Source organism: Carcharhinus amblyrhynchos, chromosome 12 (assembly GCF_965287045.1).
Source record: "Carcharhinus amblyrhynchos chromosome 12, sCarAmb.v2.hapA, whole genome shotgun sequence".
NCBI classification, from domain to species: Eukaryota; Metazoa; Chordata; class Chondrichthyes; order Carcharhiniformes; family Carcharhinidae; genus Carcharhinus; species Carcharhinus amblyrhynchos.
The window spans coordinates 86,101,008-86,118,210 of NC_137335.1; the positions used below are offsets into that span (position 1 = coordinate 86,101,008).

The window sequence follows — 17,203 nt, forward strand, 5'->3', positions numbered from 1 at the left end:
CCACACTTGTCATGCAAGTCTAGGGGCACTGCAGCTAGGTGTGGGGGTGAGTACAGATGGTCTCCAGATGTGAAGAGATTTAAAATAAAAACATAGAAACCAGAAGCGGGAGTAGGCCATTCAGCCCTTTGATTCTGCTCTGCCATTCATTTTAATCATGGCTGATCATCAAATTCAATATCCTGATTCCCCCCGTCTCTCCATATCCCTTGACCCCTATAGCTCCAAGAGCAATACTAATTTCTTTTTGGAATCAGACAACTACATTCTGTGGGAGTGAATTCCATACATTCACCACCCTCTGGGTGAAGAAATTTCTCCACACCTCAGTATTAAAAGGTTTACCCCTGATCTTCAAATTATGACCTCGAGTTCTGGATTTCCCACCATTGGGAACATTGTTTCTACCCTGTCTAACCTGTTAGAATTTTATAAGCTTCTATGAGATCCCGTCTCACTCTTCTAAACTCCAGTAAGTACAATCCTAACCTCTTATGACAGACCTGCCATCCCAGGAATCAGCCTGGTAAACATTTGCTGTGCTTCCTCTATAGCAAGGACATCCTTCCTCAGATAAGGACACCAAAACTGCACACAATACTCCAGGTATGGCCTCACCAATATGCTATACAATTACAGCAAAACGTCCCTCTTCCTATACTCAAATCCCCTAGCTATAAAGGCCAACATACCATTTGCCTTCTTTACTGCCTGTTGTGTCTGTGCATTTACTTTCAGCGACTGATGCATGAGGACACCAAGATCTCACTGATTATCCACCTCTCTCAATTTACACCCATTCAAGCAATAATCTGTCTTCCTATTATTGCTACCAACATAGATAACCTCACATTTATCCACATTATACTGCATTTGCCATGCAGATGCCCACGCACTCAGCATGTCCAAATCACGCTAAAGCATCTCAGTATCCTCCTCACAGCTCACCCTCCCACCCAACTTTGTAACATCTGAAAATTTGAAGATAATACATTTTGTGCCCTCTTCCAAATCATTAATATGTAATGTGAACAGTTGGTGTCCTAACACAGGTTCCTGCAGAACCCCACGAGTCACTGGCTGCTAATCAGAAAAAAAACAATTTATGCCAAGTCTCTGCTTCCTATCTGCTAACCAGCTTTCTATCCACCTCAAGGACATTACCTGCAATCCCACATGTATTAACATCACATGGCAGTCTGTTATGTGAGACCTTGTCGAAAGCTTTCTGAAAGCCTAAATAAACTACATCCACTGGTTCTCCTCAGTCAACTCTACTAGTTACATGCACAAAGAATTCCAATTGATTCATCAAGCACGATCTCCCTTTTGTAAATCTATGCTGAGTTTGTCTGATTATACCACTGCCTTCCAAATGCTCAGTCATGAAATCCTTGATAATGGACTCTGGCAACCTCCCCAGTATCGGCCTCACTGGTCTATTGTCCCCTGTTTTATCTCTACCTCCCTTTTTGAATAGCGAGCTTATGTTAGTGACCCTCCAATCTGACAGAACTAGTGCAGAGACCAAAACATTTGGGGAAATAACCATCAACAGGCAGCATGGTGGCGCAATGGTTAGCATAGCTGCCTCACAGCACCAGGGACCTGGGTTTGATTCCCAGCTTGAGTGACTGTCTGTGCGGAGTCTGCATGTTTTCTCTGTGTCTGCGTGGGTTTCCTCTGGGTGCTTTGGTTTCCCCCCACAGTCTGAAAGATGTGCTGATTAGGTGCATTGGCCGTGCTAAATCCTCCCTCAGTGTATCCGAACAGGCAGCGGAGTGGGGCATTTTAGAACAGAGTCGAGGAGGAACTTCTTCACTCAAAGGGTGGTGAATCTCTGGAATTCTCTGCCCGTTGAAATGGTGGAGGCTGCCTCGCTGAATATATTTAAGTCACGGGTAGATAGATTTCTGATAGACAGGGGAATTAAGGGTTATGGGGAGAAAGCGGGAAAGTGGAACTGATCCACTTCAGATCAGCCATGATCTTATTGAATGGTGGGGCAGGCTCGAAGGGCTAGATGGCCTACTCCTGCTCCTATTTCTTATGTTCTTATGTACTAGGAGATTTCCACAGTAACTTCATTGCAATGTTAATATAAGCCTAAATGTGACAACAATAAAATAAATTTTAAAAACAATGGATCTACTATTTCCAGGGCCACTTCCTTAGGTACTCTTGGATGAAAGTTATCAGGACCTAGAGATTTATCCACCTTTAGTCCCAATGATTTCCCCAAAACCATTTCTCTGCTGATATTGATTTCCTAAAACTAAAACTTGCTTCTCTCAGAACTTCTGGAAACAAATTTAGAAAAAGAAACACCTTTGGGTTTAATTTTATTTTAGGGTTGCTAGAATTGAATAAGTAAATTTGAGATGAACACACTCACATTATCCAAAGTAAGTGTAAAGTCCCCAGAAGGAATAAGCCTTGTTGATCTTGCTAAGATGGCAGCTTCTTTAAATCTACAAATGATGCGCCATTGGTGAAGGTGGGTCATTTTCACCCCAGTTCAGAATCATACAAACTCTGGGTGGACTGTGAGTGTGGAAATGGAGAGGAATTGGGCATGATGGTGTTGGTCTTCCGGAATGTTGGATGGTTGCTATGCCCACCTCCCATAGTAACCGGTGGAAATTGAAATTGATGAGGAATGGGAATGGTTGAGTTTTCTGCTCATCGTCCACGCGCACAGCATCGATGGGGAATGTGTGCAGGCATTTGAAATTTCCCAACAATTTCACCCTATCCTCAGCAAAGTACAGCACAGGAAAAGGCCCTTCGGCCCTCCATGCATGTGCCGATCATGATGCCCTAAACTTAAAAAAAAACCTGCTCTTACTCAGACCGTATCCATCTATTCCCTCCCTATTCATCTACCCATCCAGATGCTTCTTAAATGTTGCTAATGTGCCTGCTTCCACCATCTCCTCTGGCAGTGCGTTCCAGGCACCCATCACTCTCTGAGTGAAAAACTTCCCCGCACATCTCCCTTAAACTTTCCCCTCTCATCTTGACCCTGTGCCTCCTTGTACTTGACTTTTTCACCCTGGGAAAGTGCCTCTGACTATCCATCCTATCTATGCCTTGCAAAATTTTGAGAACACCTATCAGGTCTTCCCTCAGCCTCCCTTTTTCCAGTGAAAACAATCCTAGTCTATCAACCTCTCCTCATGGCCAACACTCTTGAGACCAGGCAACGTTCTGGTGAACCTTCTTTGCACTCTCTCCAAAGCTTCCACACCCTTCTGGTAGTACGGTGAGCAGAACTGCACGTAATACTCCAAGTGTGGCCTAACCAAGGTTTTATATAACTGCAACATGATTCCCCAATTCTTGCACTCAAATTTCCAAACTCCTGTACTCAAATTTCCCAATGCTTGCATTCAAATTTCCTCACTCTTGTACTCAGTATTGCTGAATGGCCCTGTTACCAGCTGAGACTTGGGGATTCTGGACTGGGTACGACTAAGCTGCAGACAAAGTCAACCTATTTTAGACAGGATCAGTTTGCCTGACTGTTATTACCAATTTAGACTGAAGAGTTTAAAGATACATTTTCTGGGCTCTGCTGTTCTGTCAGTGGTGCCATGGGGTCCTTAATGTCCCCCAGAGACAGGGCCCTGGCTTAACATCTCATTCTGTAAAGTTCCTGCCATTGGGAGCCGATGAAGGAATGTGCAGTGTGGGTGCAGTGAGCTGGGAAAATTGAGAGGGCTGGTTGATGGGAGGGGAGAGCGGTAAATGAGCCAACGCTTTACTCCTGGGAAAACAGAGACCTCAACATCAAACTCGTTGAACAAATATTCACTGTGGACGGATGGGAGCTGGAAATAGAGAGGACAATAATAGGTATTGCAAATGAGGCTTGATTCCAATAGGCAAGTACATTCAACTGGCTATGTTTTACGTATTCTAACCGGAGTATAAAAAAGTTTTAATAAATAATGACAAAATTGAATTGGAATAATGTGACAGCTTATTTTGAACAATCTTTCCTTGATCATTGTAAGCCATTCTCTGTCTAAGCTTGGAGCGTGAAGATCCAGAGTGGGATAAAGGCCTATTGTGGGGCACATTCCCTTTGGTTTTCCTTGTTTCCCATTGGGAAGAATGTGGCCTCCACTGGGTTTAATCTCCTGACGGTTTGACTGAGATCAGGGGTGGTATGTTACAGCCCCTCCCAGTGGTGGCAATCTCCATTCCTGTCAAAGTGAATGGACTTTAAGATGTCTTGCTGCATTTCATGGTGCCACCCCTCATGTGGGACTCCAAATTGTGGTAAACACACTGAATCTCAGTTCGCACCTCACTCACCCCCCATGCAGCTGATTTACTTGAGTGCACAGTACCCCTTCTTCAGGTGAATAATGCGCATTGAAGGGCACAACATATCATGCTAGTGTGAGTGCAGCCCAAGACAGAAATGTGGCATATGGCTCATTGGTTAGCTAGAAGCCATCAACACAAAGGGAGATGTTACCTGGACATGGAGCCTGGGAGAGCAAGAGTGCCTCCTTCCGGCTCCACACTAACGCTGTAAGTTGCTGCCCACCACCCCCCACCTGCCTCACCCCCTTCCTACATAGACTGGTGCTCTTAGCCAGTCTCTCAGCCACCCCTCTCACTCTACCACCCCTCCACCACCTGCCTCTGGAACCATGATCAATCCTGCAGCTTACCAGTAACATACAATTCAGAGCAGTGACCAGTTCCAGTGCTACCAGGAGACATGTATTTGGATCCCAGTGACCAGACCCGCCACTGCAAGCAACAATCTCAGGACCAGGCATACAGATAATATTATCAGTATTTAATAGACCAATGATCCAAAGAATACAAGTTCAAATACCATGATTGGTCGTTTGGGAATTTTAATTCAGTTTAAACCTTGAAATAATACTCTGATTTCAGTAAAAGTGATCAGATGTATCAATGGCCTTCACCACACAGACTGCAATGGTTTAAGAGGGAGGCAACTCACTCCCTCAGTGCCAGGGACGGACACCATTTGCTGGTTTTCCCAGTATCTTCAAAATGAATACTTAAGAATTTGCGTGCAATTGAACTTCTAGGTCCAGGCGATAGGCCATGCAGCTCAAAGTATGGATAATCCAGTAGGTTGGTGTCACAGGGTGATAGGACGCATACCCATGTGTGTAATTGGTTGAGGTGAGTGTCTCCTCTGGTGATCCATTTGGCACAAATTGAGAAGGCCACTGGGATAGAGTGTCATAGACAGGGAAGAAGGCCCAGGGGATGGAAGATTCTGGAACCTCTCCTCAACGCCCAAGGAGCAGACTACCTGAGTTGCTCCTCGGCTGAGCTGGAATCCTTAGGAAAAGAGCAGACAGTGAGTCTCCACAATCAGTCCCAATCCCAACTGGCCTGGATCCAGCTCCAAAACCATAAGATTTCACAAAACTCACCAGCTGAGATCTGTTCTTTAATTTGATAATTAAATCGCGTGGGATAACTCGGGGTGTGTTCATTTCTGTAAGAAATCTTTACTGACACAAATTCTTTCAGTTCCTGAAAAATTCTCTCTTTTCTGCAAAGAAGAAATCACTGTCTGGTTTTAGCTTAACAGGAAATTGCACAATGGTCAGCTAACCCTCACAATGTATTCACTGTTTGCAATCGGTGCTCATTGAAAGCTAGAGGTTTCACTTCTTTAGAATTCCATTTTTGATTCCAGACGCCTATTCATTCTCACCTAGACAAAAAGGTGGAATGTCTCCACCCCCACAATATCTCACTGCCACTGAGTAGGAGGAAATGTGCTGCAGTAAGGTGCAATTAGCATCTTTTATATCCTTCTTTAGGCACCTGAACACGGATCCCTGCTGCAGCTTAGCATGAATTTCCACCCTTCTCCCTAACAGCACTGTGGGTGCACCTACAGCACGTGGCTTGCAGTGGTTCAAGGGAGCAACTCACCACCACTTATTCAAGAATATCTGTGCCAGTGGTGTCCATAATCCCATTAACAAGGCTAGTATTTTTTTATTCATTTGTGGGACATGGGCATCACTGGCTCCCCAGCATTTTTTGCCAATCCCTAGTTGTCCTTGTTCAGAGGGCAGTTGAAGGTCAGCGACATTGCTTTTTCTCTGGAGTCACATGTAGGCCAGACCAGGTAAGGACGGTAGATTTTGTTTTCTAAAGGACATTAGTGAACCCGATGGGTTTTTCCAACAATGTTTCCATGGTCATCAGTAGATTCTTAATTCCAGATATTTTTAATGGATTTCAAATTCTATCAGCTGTCATGGCGGGATTTGAACCCAGATCTCTCGAACATTAGCTGAGTTTCTGGATTAATAGTCCAGAGATAATACCATTAGGCCATCACCTGTCCCGAATGTAATTATCCTTCCAGCTTGGAACCCTGGGTTTGAATTCACTTAGAGATATTGGGGAAGTTTCCAGTAAGTTCCAGCAGTGAAGAGTGAAAAAAAATCTGGGGTAGTTTCAGTCCTATTCGTAGAAACTTAGAAAATAGGAGCAGGAGAAGGCCATTCAGCCCTTTGAGCCTGCTCCACCATTCAATATGATCATGGCTGATCATCCAACTCAATAGCCTGATCCTGCTGTTCCTCCCGTATCCTTTGATTTCCTTCATAATGTGCAGAAATAATCAACAGAACTTGAGCTGCACCTACCAGCCATTTCTTACAGCATCAGATGTTGAAGTGTTTTCTGGGGACAGTTCGTGGAAATAGTAGGCTGGGAGGTGCCTTTCTGAATTTGGGGAAAAGGTACATTACAGTTGAATTTCCAGAGTTATTCTCCTCAGTTCCCAGTGTTTTCACCCTTTCTCTGGGATAACCGCTGAAGTTACAGAGGGAATCCAGGATAATTCTCTGCAGAAATTCCACCCTGCCCTTCAGTCAAAGAATAGCCTTCCTTTCCCCAAGTGAAACCCAGCCTCTGGGTACCTTACAGTGAGAGAAGCATAGAATTGAAGCAAATCACAGAAATAGGCCAATTGGCCCATTCACCAAAATCTTGCTGCCATTTACACCGCTGATGGTGCCGCTGACGGCACACCCCCACCGTGGGTTCCTGACAGCGAGGTGTGCATTCAATGGGAAACTCCATCTGACGACAGCAAGACCATAAAATGCCATCAGCAGCGAGCAGTGTGTCGCGCTCCTGCTGTTATGAAATGCACCTTAAAGGGAGAGGAAAATCTGGCTTTTTAATGTCCATCCTGGTAAACAAGGAACCATCCAATTTAATCCCACCTCCCAGCCCCATTGCCTTATGGGCTCCAGTATTTCCAGTGACTATCCAAGCAGCTTTTAAATATGCTCTTTCAGGCAGTGCATTCCAAATCCCTTCCACCCTTTGGGTGTAAAAAATCTCCTGAGCTCCCTCTAAACCGCTTACCTCAAGCCCTAAATCTGTATCATTTGGATATGAATCCCTTGACCATCAGGCCTCCCTGTCCCCTCTATCTAGAACTCTCCAATTAATGCACATAAATCAACACTCGTTTCAGTCTCTTCCATTCCAAAGAAAACTTACCTATTTCATCATCCTCATATTTAAAATTCTTCACTGCTGACAACGCCTCATAAATCTCCTCTCTAGTGCAGTCACATACTTCTTGTAGTGTGGTGAGCCAAACAACAGCCCTCTAGCTGTTTTGTAAATTCCAACATAACTTCCCAGATCTTATAGGCTTTGCTTTGGAGGCTAATAAAGGCAAATATTCCACATGCCTTTTTAAAAATTAATTTTACAGGATGTGGGCGTTGGTGGCTCAGCCAACATTTATTGTCCATCCCTAGTTGCCCCTTGAGAAGGTGGTGGTGAGCTGCCTTCTTGAACCACTGCAGTCCATGCTCTGTTGGAAAGGAAGTTCCAGGATTTTAACCCAGCAACAGTGAAAAAACGGTAATGGCACTAGTGGTGTTATCATTAGACTATTAATCCAGAAACTCAGCTAATGTTCTGGGGATGTGGGTTCAAATCTTACTACAGCAGATGTGGAATTTGAATTCAACAAAATATATCTAGAATTAAGAATCTATTGATGACCGTGAAACCATTATCAATTGTCGGAAAAACCCAACAAATTCACTAATGTCCTTTAGAGAAGGAAATCTGCCCTCCTTACCTGGTCTGGCCTACATATGAATTCAGAGCCACAACAATGTGTGCTGAGCGAGCCACTCACTTCAAAGGCAACTAGTGATGGACAATAAATGCTGGCCAGCCAGCGATGCCCGTGTCCCATGAGTCAATGAAAAGGATATTTCCAAGTCAGGATGGTGAGTGACTTGGAGATGAAGTGGTTTTTCCCATGTATCTTCTAGATGGTAGCGGTTGTGGGTTTGGGAGTTGCTGCCTAAGGAACATTGGTGAGTTCTTGCACTGCATTTTGTAGATAGTAAGCATTGCTGCTCCTGTTTATTGGTGGTGGAAAGAGTGAATGTTTGTGGAGGAGGAGCCAATCAAACGGGCTGCTTTTTCTTTAATGGTGTCAAATGGTGTCAGGCTTCTTGAGTGTTGTTGGAACTGCACCCATCCAGGCAAGTGGAGAGTGTTCCATCACACTCCTTGTTAGCCTTCTCCAAATGTATTACCTCACACTTCTAGACTGGATTGCTTCACCATTATTTCTCCCACGTGACCATTGATATTCTCCTGCAGTTCACAGCTTTCTTCCTCAATCCCAACCACCCTATTGTTTTTCAACCCCCCCAGGGATCTGCACATGTATTTACTCTGCTATCTTTCTCGGATTGTTTGTCCGATTATAACTCACTTGCAGCAGTGTGAAAACCCTTTTCTGTTCTTCAGTGGAACCCAAATGGCCTCATTTGATGACCTTGATACCCTATCTTTTTTACAAAATAACTGTTTCTTTAATCAATATCCTTTTTTCTCTCTGCTTCTCTATCTTGCCTGAAATCTCTGTAGGGAGAAAATATTGAGCTGCCGTTCCAACCCTGCTTTAATGCATGCCTCAGTAATAGTGATTGTAGCTTACTCCCTCCCACGTCAATCTGCTCTTAGCTCAACCACCTGTTCCCCCACATTTTTTGCTTTAATCAACACCACCCTGCTCCCTTGTTGACAAAGAGTGTATTTCTCATTAGTGACAGTTCTCAATACAATTATCTAAGTTTCTAAAATTAAATGTTTGCATAAAAAATGCCACCATTTCCTGCTGGTGTGAGGCTCAATGCCTCACCACCCCTCAAACATTTAGTTTCTCCTCAACGTCACCATCCACCCCGACACCCCCACGACCTTTATAAATAGGTGGCGCAGTGACTGGCATTGCTGCCTCACAGCACCAGGGACCCGGGTTTGATTCCAGCCTGGGGTCACTGTCTGTGTGGAGTTTGCACATTCTCCCTGTGTTGCGAGGGTTTCCTCCGAGTACTCTGGTTTTCTCCCACAGCCCAAAGATGTGCAAGTTAGATGGACTGGCCGTTCTACATTGTCCTTTAGTTTCCCAAGATGTGTAGGTTAGGGGTATTAGTGGGGTAAATGCATGGGGTTACAGGAATAGGGAGACTGATGGGCCTGGGGAAGATGCTCTGTCGGAGAGTCAGTGCAGATTTAATGGGCTGAATGACTTCTTCTGCATTGTTGGAATTTTTAAAAATTCATTCATACAACATGTTTGCTGGTTGGCCAGCATTTATTGCCCATCCCTAGTTACTCTTGAGAAGGTGGTGGTGAGCTGCCTTCTTGAATCGCTACAGTCCATGTTCTGTGGGTTGACCCATACCATAATGCCGTTTGGAAGGGAATTCTATTAATTGTCCCTTCAGAAAGCATGTGGCTGTCAGATCTATTAGATATGCAAAATGGTTAAGTATTGTTGAATGAATTAAAATCATTAAATGAAGCTATTATTGCCTGAGCCTGGACTATCTCTGCAGCACAAGAAGACTTCTGACGCATATGGCAGTGTGGTCCAGATTCATAAATTATTTCATCCTCCAATGAACACTTCAACAAATTACAATAATCCTTTGGATTTGGTAAACCCTTCTACAGGCTGAGTCCCAAATGGGGTTCCTTCCTTCAATAATAGTTTGTGTTGCTATTTTTCACCTTGGTTTATGAAAGTGCTAGGTGGCCAGGTACACCCGTGCTCATCTTTGTGTTCTTTATTCTTTCTCTTCCTTTGTTTCCCCCTTCAAGACTTTCTTGCCCCCAACACAACCCATTCTTCATCTCACAGAGAGGACGGCTACTTTTAGTCAGGGTAATCGCTCCAGCGGTTATTGAACCTCATTGGCTTGCTGAAAGAGCAACAATGATTGGAGGATATCTGCTGTGACATCAGAGCAGTCACTAGTGTGTGATTCCCAGGAGGCAGACAGTTAATCTTTTCCATGTACCTCATTTATTTCGATTTAAACAAGGCTTTTAATAAGATTAATTCTCCTGAAATCTATAGCAAATTATCTAATTGAATTGAAAACTGTCTGGGCAGCAGGAAAAAGACTGAATTTGCTGATAAACAGAAAAAGGTCCATCAAGCAGATCGTAAGTCACCTTTTTACATTATTAGTGAACAATATGGAGTAGTCAGCACGACTTCATGCTTTGAGCCATAAAGCAAATTCTCGGATAATAAAGCAAAAAGCTAAAATTTAACTTAAGAACATAAGAACATAAGAAATAGGAGCAGGAGTAGGCCATCTAGCCCTTCGAGCCTGCCCCGCCATTCAATAAGATCATGGCTGATCCGAAGTGGATCAGTCCCACTTTCCCGCTTTCTCCCCAAAACCCTTAATTCCCTTGTCTATCAAAAACTATCTACCCGTGACTTAAATATATTTAACGAGGTGGCCTCCACCACTTCAATGGGCAGAGAAATCCAGAGATTCACCACCCTTTGAGTGAAGAAGTTCCCCCTCAACTCTGATCTAAACTGCACCCCCCGCCTTATCTTGAGGCTGTGCCCTCTAGTCCTGCTATCCTTTCTAAGCGGGAAGAATCTCTCTACCTCTACCCTATCAATCCCCTTCATTATCTTATATGTCTCTATAAGATCCCCCCTCATCCTTCTAAACTCCAACGAGTACAGACCCAGTCTATTTAGTCTCTCTTCATAGTTCAACCCCCTCATCTCCGGTATCAGCCGAGTGAACCTCCTCTGCACTCCCTCCAAGGCCAATATATCCTTCCGCAAGTGCGGCGACCAAAACTGTACACAGTATTCCAGCTGCGGCCTCACCAGTGCCCTGTACAGTTGCAGCAAGACCTCCCTACTTTTATATTCTTTCCTCCCCTCACTAAAATCCCATTTGCCTTCTTGATCACCTGCTGCACCTGCAGACTGGATTTTTGCGACTCGTGCACAAGGACCTCCAGGTCCCTCTGCACCGTAGCATGCTGCAACTTTTCGCCTTTTAAATAATAATCCCTCCTACTATTATTCCTGCCAAAGTGGATAACCTCGTACTTGCCAGCATTGTATTCCATCTGCCAGGTCCTCGCCCACTCGCTCAGCCTATCCAGATCCCTCTGCAGACTTTCCACACCCTCCACGCAATTTGCTTTTCCACTCATCTTTGTGTCATCAGCAAATTTCATCACCCTACACTCAGCCCCCTCCTCCAGATCATCTATATAAATGGTAAATAGCTGAGGCCCCAGCACCGATCCCTGCGGCACTCCACTAGTCACCAACCACCAATCAGAATAGCACCCATTTTACCTGAAACATTGACTTAGCCATGGTTAGAATATTGAATCCAGGAATTATTTTAGGATTGTTGTCAAGGGGAGGTGATGGTAGTGGTATTAATCACTACACTGTTAATTCAGAAACTCACCTAACGTTCTGGGGACCTGACTTCGAATCCCACCATGGCAGGTGGTGGAATTTGAATTCAATAAAAATATCTGGAATTAAGAATCTACTGATGACCATGAAACCTTTATCGCTTGTTAGAAAAACCCATCTGGTTCACTAATGTCCTTTAAGGAAGGAAATCTGCCATCCTCACTTGGTCTGGCCTACATGTGACTCCAGAACCACAGCAATGTGATTGTCTCTCAGCTGCCCTTGGTCAACTAGGGATGGGCAACAAATACTGGCTAGCCAGTGATGCCAATGTCCCATGAATGAATAAAAAAAGCGTCATGTCAGAGGTACAGAAGATATTCACGGATGTCAGAGATGAGATTCATGAGGAGAAAGGAAGATTTTAGTCAATACTTATGAAGAGTTTTAGTGCAGTAAATATGAAAACTCTCCTTTCGTTGCTTAAGGACTGAGTAAACTTCAAACTAACAGGAATTAACGTTGGATTAACTTTGTAAGACTCCTTTTAAACATCCTCACCTGTAACAGGTACAATTGGATATTGGAGCACAATATCTAGTCTATTCTCTGTTACTCTGTTTTCCCCTTGCCCGTCATTAGGACCTGTTTGGTATTAGGGATTCACACAAATACTGTCATTAATACAAACTCAACATGACTGAGGCAGGATAGAGATGGGCCAGTTGATTGTCCTCCAATGGGCACATCTACACAGAGACTCTCAATGATAGGAGATGATGTTCCATCAATCATCAAAAGGTATGTGGATATGAATAAATAAAGGAGTGAAAGATATTGAGTTAAGTACAGACACAGGTGAACAATTTCTGTGGGGGAAGCTTCTGTTTTGCTGTGACCATAGAAATGACATCCAGTTAAACAACCAGTCAAGACTGGATAGACTATTAAGGCTGGACAGATATCCTCGAACATTTCATGTGGAATTTCTTTCCTGGGAATTGTTATTTTTAGTAATTATTGTGACTGGTCGCATGTCTTGGAGGTTAATGTGTGAACGTCTTTGAGAACTGTCTATATAGACTGTGACCTATACCTTAGTTTTAAAGCAGATATTAACTCAGAATGTAATAGTTCCCTTTCCCTGACTACCCTGGGCCCTAAATCACTTATAACTGTAGGCCATAGATCGTAGCAATAGACAATTGTCAAACGTTGAATGTATTCAAGAGACGGCTGGATATAGCAGTTGGGGTGAATGGGAATCAGAGGATATGGGAAAAAAACAGATTTGGGCTATTAAGTTGGATGATCAGCCATGATCATCAAAGGGCCAAATGGCCTCCTCCTGCTCCTATCTTCTATGTTTCTATGAACATGAATCCTTTATCTTTTCTTCATAGACGGCTTACAGAGGAGGAGGGTATAGTCAAAGGGATGGATAATGTTCAGCATTTTCACTGCTATTGTGATTGACCCCAGGGCTAGTCGCAGTTACATCAAATATCCGTAGGTAGCAGTGAGGTCCTAGACTGAAACCTGGCAGTCATTACTCAATGGGTAGCACTATTAGCTCTCCATGTGAAGGTGCTGCACTGACGGAGGTCTAGTCTTTTAGATAAGACACTAAATTGCTCGCACTCTCAGGTAAAAAAATCCCATGGCATTTTTTGAAGGGTAGAGGGGTTTCCTGTCTGATATTTATTCCAGAAAAAAAATGCAAAAACAGATCACCAGTCATTCTCACGTATTTGTTGGAGCTTGTTATGTGAAAGTTAGCTGCTACCTTTCCCACATTCCCTATATTCCTAGCAGTACTGCATAAAAATATTTAATTGGCTGTGAAGAGCTTTGGAGCATCATTAGATCATGCAAGGTGCTATACAAATGCGGCATGGTGGCACGGAGGTTAGCACTGCTGCCTCACAGCACCAGGGACCTGGGTTCAATTCCTGGTTTGGGTCACTGTCTATGAGGAGTCTGCACATTCTCCCCATGTCTGCATGAGTTTCTTCTGGGTGCTCCGGTTTCCTCCCACAGTCCAAAAGACCTGTTTTTGGGTGCATTGGCCATGTTAAATTCTTCCTTAACATATTCAAACAGACGCTGGAGTGTGGTGATGAGGGGATTTTCACAATAACGTCATTGCAGTGTTAATGTAAGCCTACTTGTGACACTAATAAATAAAACTTAAAAAAAGTACTGGATGCACATGTCCTTCCTGTGTTGTTATCATACACTTGTTTATTGAGAGAAACTAAAAATGTGATTCCCTATGTATGATGACTTGGTTTTTTATGGTTTATTCTTTTAGGGGCTTTGCGTGATGTTAATTAATGAATGTGGACCAAACTCTGGACAGCAGTCAGGAACAGCCTCGTGCAGTCAACGTTGGTCATGCGATCAACACCTATATTCCAAGAAAGAATTTGGATGAAATGGATGGTGAATGTACGTGATCAGTGAGAGGAGAATGTTTGATGGGCTGAATGACTTTTGCTGACCTGCCTCCTTGTGTTGAAGAACTTTATTTTAATGGGATCTTCCTTGTGTAAACCCATCCGGGACTTGAAATTCCACAAGGCCTCTACCAGCCTCTCCCAAAACTCTGACAGGACACCAGTCAAATCCCAGGGGGACATTTGAGCTGCAGAAGACCATCCAGTCCCTGGAGTCTTTCCTACCATTCAATAGGATTATGGTTGATGTATCTTAACTTAATATTCCCGCTTATCAACAATCTATCATTCTCAGTGTGAAAAATTTAAAACTTCCCTCTCCCGTCTTCTCCCAGCCTTTAGTGCTTTGGGGGAGATTTCCATACTTCCATTTCACTTTGTATGAAGAAAGGTTACCTGACAAATCGTTCCAAATGTCCTCAGCTCTGAACTCTGGAATTCCCTTCATAAACATCCCTGTCACTCTCTCTTTCATTAAGACATTTCTGAGAATCGGCCTATTATTTCCTTGTCAGATGTTTCTCTTGATAACTTTCCTGTGTGAAGTGCCTCGGGGTATTTTACTACATTAAAGCTGCTATATAAATGCAAGTTGTTGTTAGCCCACTGGAATTGAGTGGTCAGAATTCCATGTGTATTTTTATTATACATTCCTGCACAATAATGAATATATACCCACCCAGAGTGAAACTGGGATGTGGATTGATTCACTGTCAGGAAAAAGAAGCACAATAAGAAGTCCCACAACACCTGATGAAGGAGCAGCGTTCCAAAAGCTCGTGCTCCCAAATAAATCTATTGGACTTTAACCTGGTGTTGTGGGACTTTTTACTGTGCCTACCCAGTCCAATGCCGACATCTCCACATCAGGAGAAAGGGGAAAATGGATATGAAAAGGTCTGTTTTATGTTTCAGCAGCTTTAATACTAATACGACCTGGATTATGAATCCATGGTGAGGAAATCCCCTGTAGATTACACCAACCTCTCTAATCTTTCCAAGATGAAATGGGGTTGTAAAGAGAACTATTAGCAAATCCCATCACTGGATAAAAAAACAGGAAACCAAAAACTAAACCCCTGGGGAGGGGGTCTATTTCCATCATATCATACTTGTTTCAACAGGTAAATCGTGAATTTGATGAGCTGAGTGGCCCTAGCCTGGGCTGTAAAAGCCTAGGTCCTTCTTCCTTTAAGGTGTTGTCCCTGCGATTGCGTTTATAAAAAGCTCTTCGACTGGATAAACTGGATTAGTGACTCACTCTGACACGACTGGATCCTGTACACCAAACACAAGAATCCTACTGATCAGAGCTCTAATTTATCTCAACTCTGTCCAATTCTGCTTTCTGAACCAGTCTTGATGAAAAAGGAATTGCTTTCATTAAATCACAGATGGTAAATCCAAACCCCCCCCCCCCACCTCCCAACACCCCACCCAAAACTGAATCATCTACAGCATGCACTGCATCTGTATCACCCCCCTCCCCCCCGAAGGGTTTCTGGAAAGGTTCAAGGGTATGTGCCAAATCTTTCTTTTTTGCTTTGTTCTTTCATGGGATGTGGGTGTCGTTGGCAAGGCCAGTATTTGTTGCCCATCCCTAATTGCCCTTGAACTGAGTGGCTCGCTAGGCCAGTTCCAAGAGCAGTTACGAGTCAACCGCATTGCTGTGGGTCTGGAATCACACGTAGGCTCGACCAGGTAAGGACAAGCAGATTTCCTTCCCCAAACGGTATTAGTGAACCGGATGGTTTTTATCCATCAAAGACAGTTGTCATAGTTGCCATTACTGCAACTAATCTTTATATTCTCAATTTAATTCATTGCTAATTTCTTGTAAGATCATCCCAAAAGTATCAGTTCATAGAATCCAACAGTGCAGAAAGAGGCCCTTCGGCCCATTGAGTTTGCATCGAACACAATCCCACCCAGGCCCTACGCCCCCCTATTTCCCTACATATTATACCCACTAAGCTCTCTAACCTACACATCCCTGGACACTAAGGGGCAATTTCTTAGCATGGCCAATCAACCTAACCCACACATCTTTGGAGGAAACTGGAGCACCCAGAGGAAATCCGCACAAACATGAGGAGAATGTGCAAACCCCACACAGACAGTGACCCGAGCCGGGAATTGAACCCAGGACCCTGGAGCTGTGAAGCAGCAGTGCTAACCCACTGTGCTACCGTGCCACCCGTTTTGATGTGAAAACCAGCACTGTGATCCCCAGTTCTACTGACCCATTTTGTCTCCAGATTCTGAGCTCTGTCGTCTGAATGAAAGAGTGGGCATGGTCGATGCCATCACTCTGGCAAGGTGGGGACCCCTAGAGCCAGCAGGACCAACTCTACTGAGATTAAGGTGCCATCTTTAAAGAGTGCCCAGATTAGAACATTCCCCCGCCCCCCTGACACCCCCAACATGATTTCTGCCAACGTCCCCCTCCCTCCACCCCATCTTCAGTGGCATTTACTTCCTCCCCGACATCAGTGCCTACAACTTCTCCCCTATCCCCATCACCACAAATAGTTGATCCCCCCCACCACCCCCCACCCAATGATGCTCCCTCCAGGGCCCACCCCTTGCACAGGTTGGCACTGCCACCAAGAGTTCTCCGTCTGGATTCAGGGTCCCATGTGTGGTGCAGGAGCAGTGAAAGTTGACCATCTGCAACATTTTGCTTTGGGGAGTGAGCCCGCAGTTTAGGCAGATATCGTTCATGGCAACCCATCGGGTTTTGTGTCGTGGGATCTTACTGTGCATGATATTTGCTGATTTGTCTTAGCATTTGATGGAGCCACTTAGCAGCAGCAACAATAGAGTTCACATGAAGTAAGTGAAACTGAACAAATAATAAATGTGTTGAACTGCAGAATTCATTTTTATACAGGAAATAGAATTGTGACAAGAGACAGGAAATCAGTAAAAGTTTTAAGAAACTGGAGGGTGGATATCAGAAGTAAAAAGA

At 44.0% G+C, this 17,203-nt stretch overlaps 1 long non-coding RNA gene across 1 annotated transcript in view; it reads left to right on the forward strand.

The window, feature by feature from the left end:
• Positions 1 to 17,203, forward strand: part of LOC145351186 (uncharacterized) — a 42,048-nt gene that overhangs the window by 12,034 nt on the left and 12,811 nt on the right. The gene's annotated exons all lie outside the window — the stretch shown is intronic.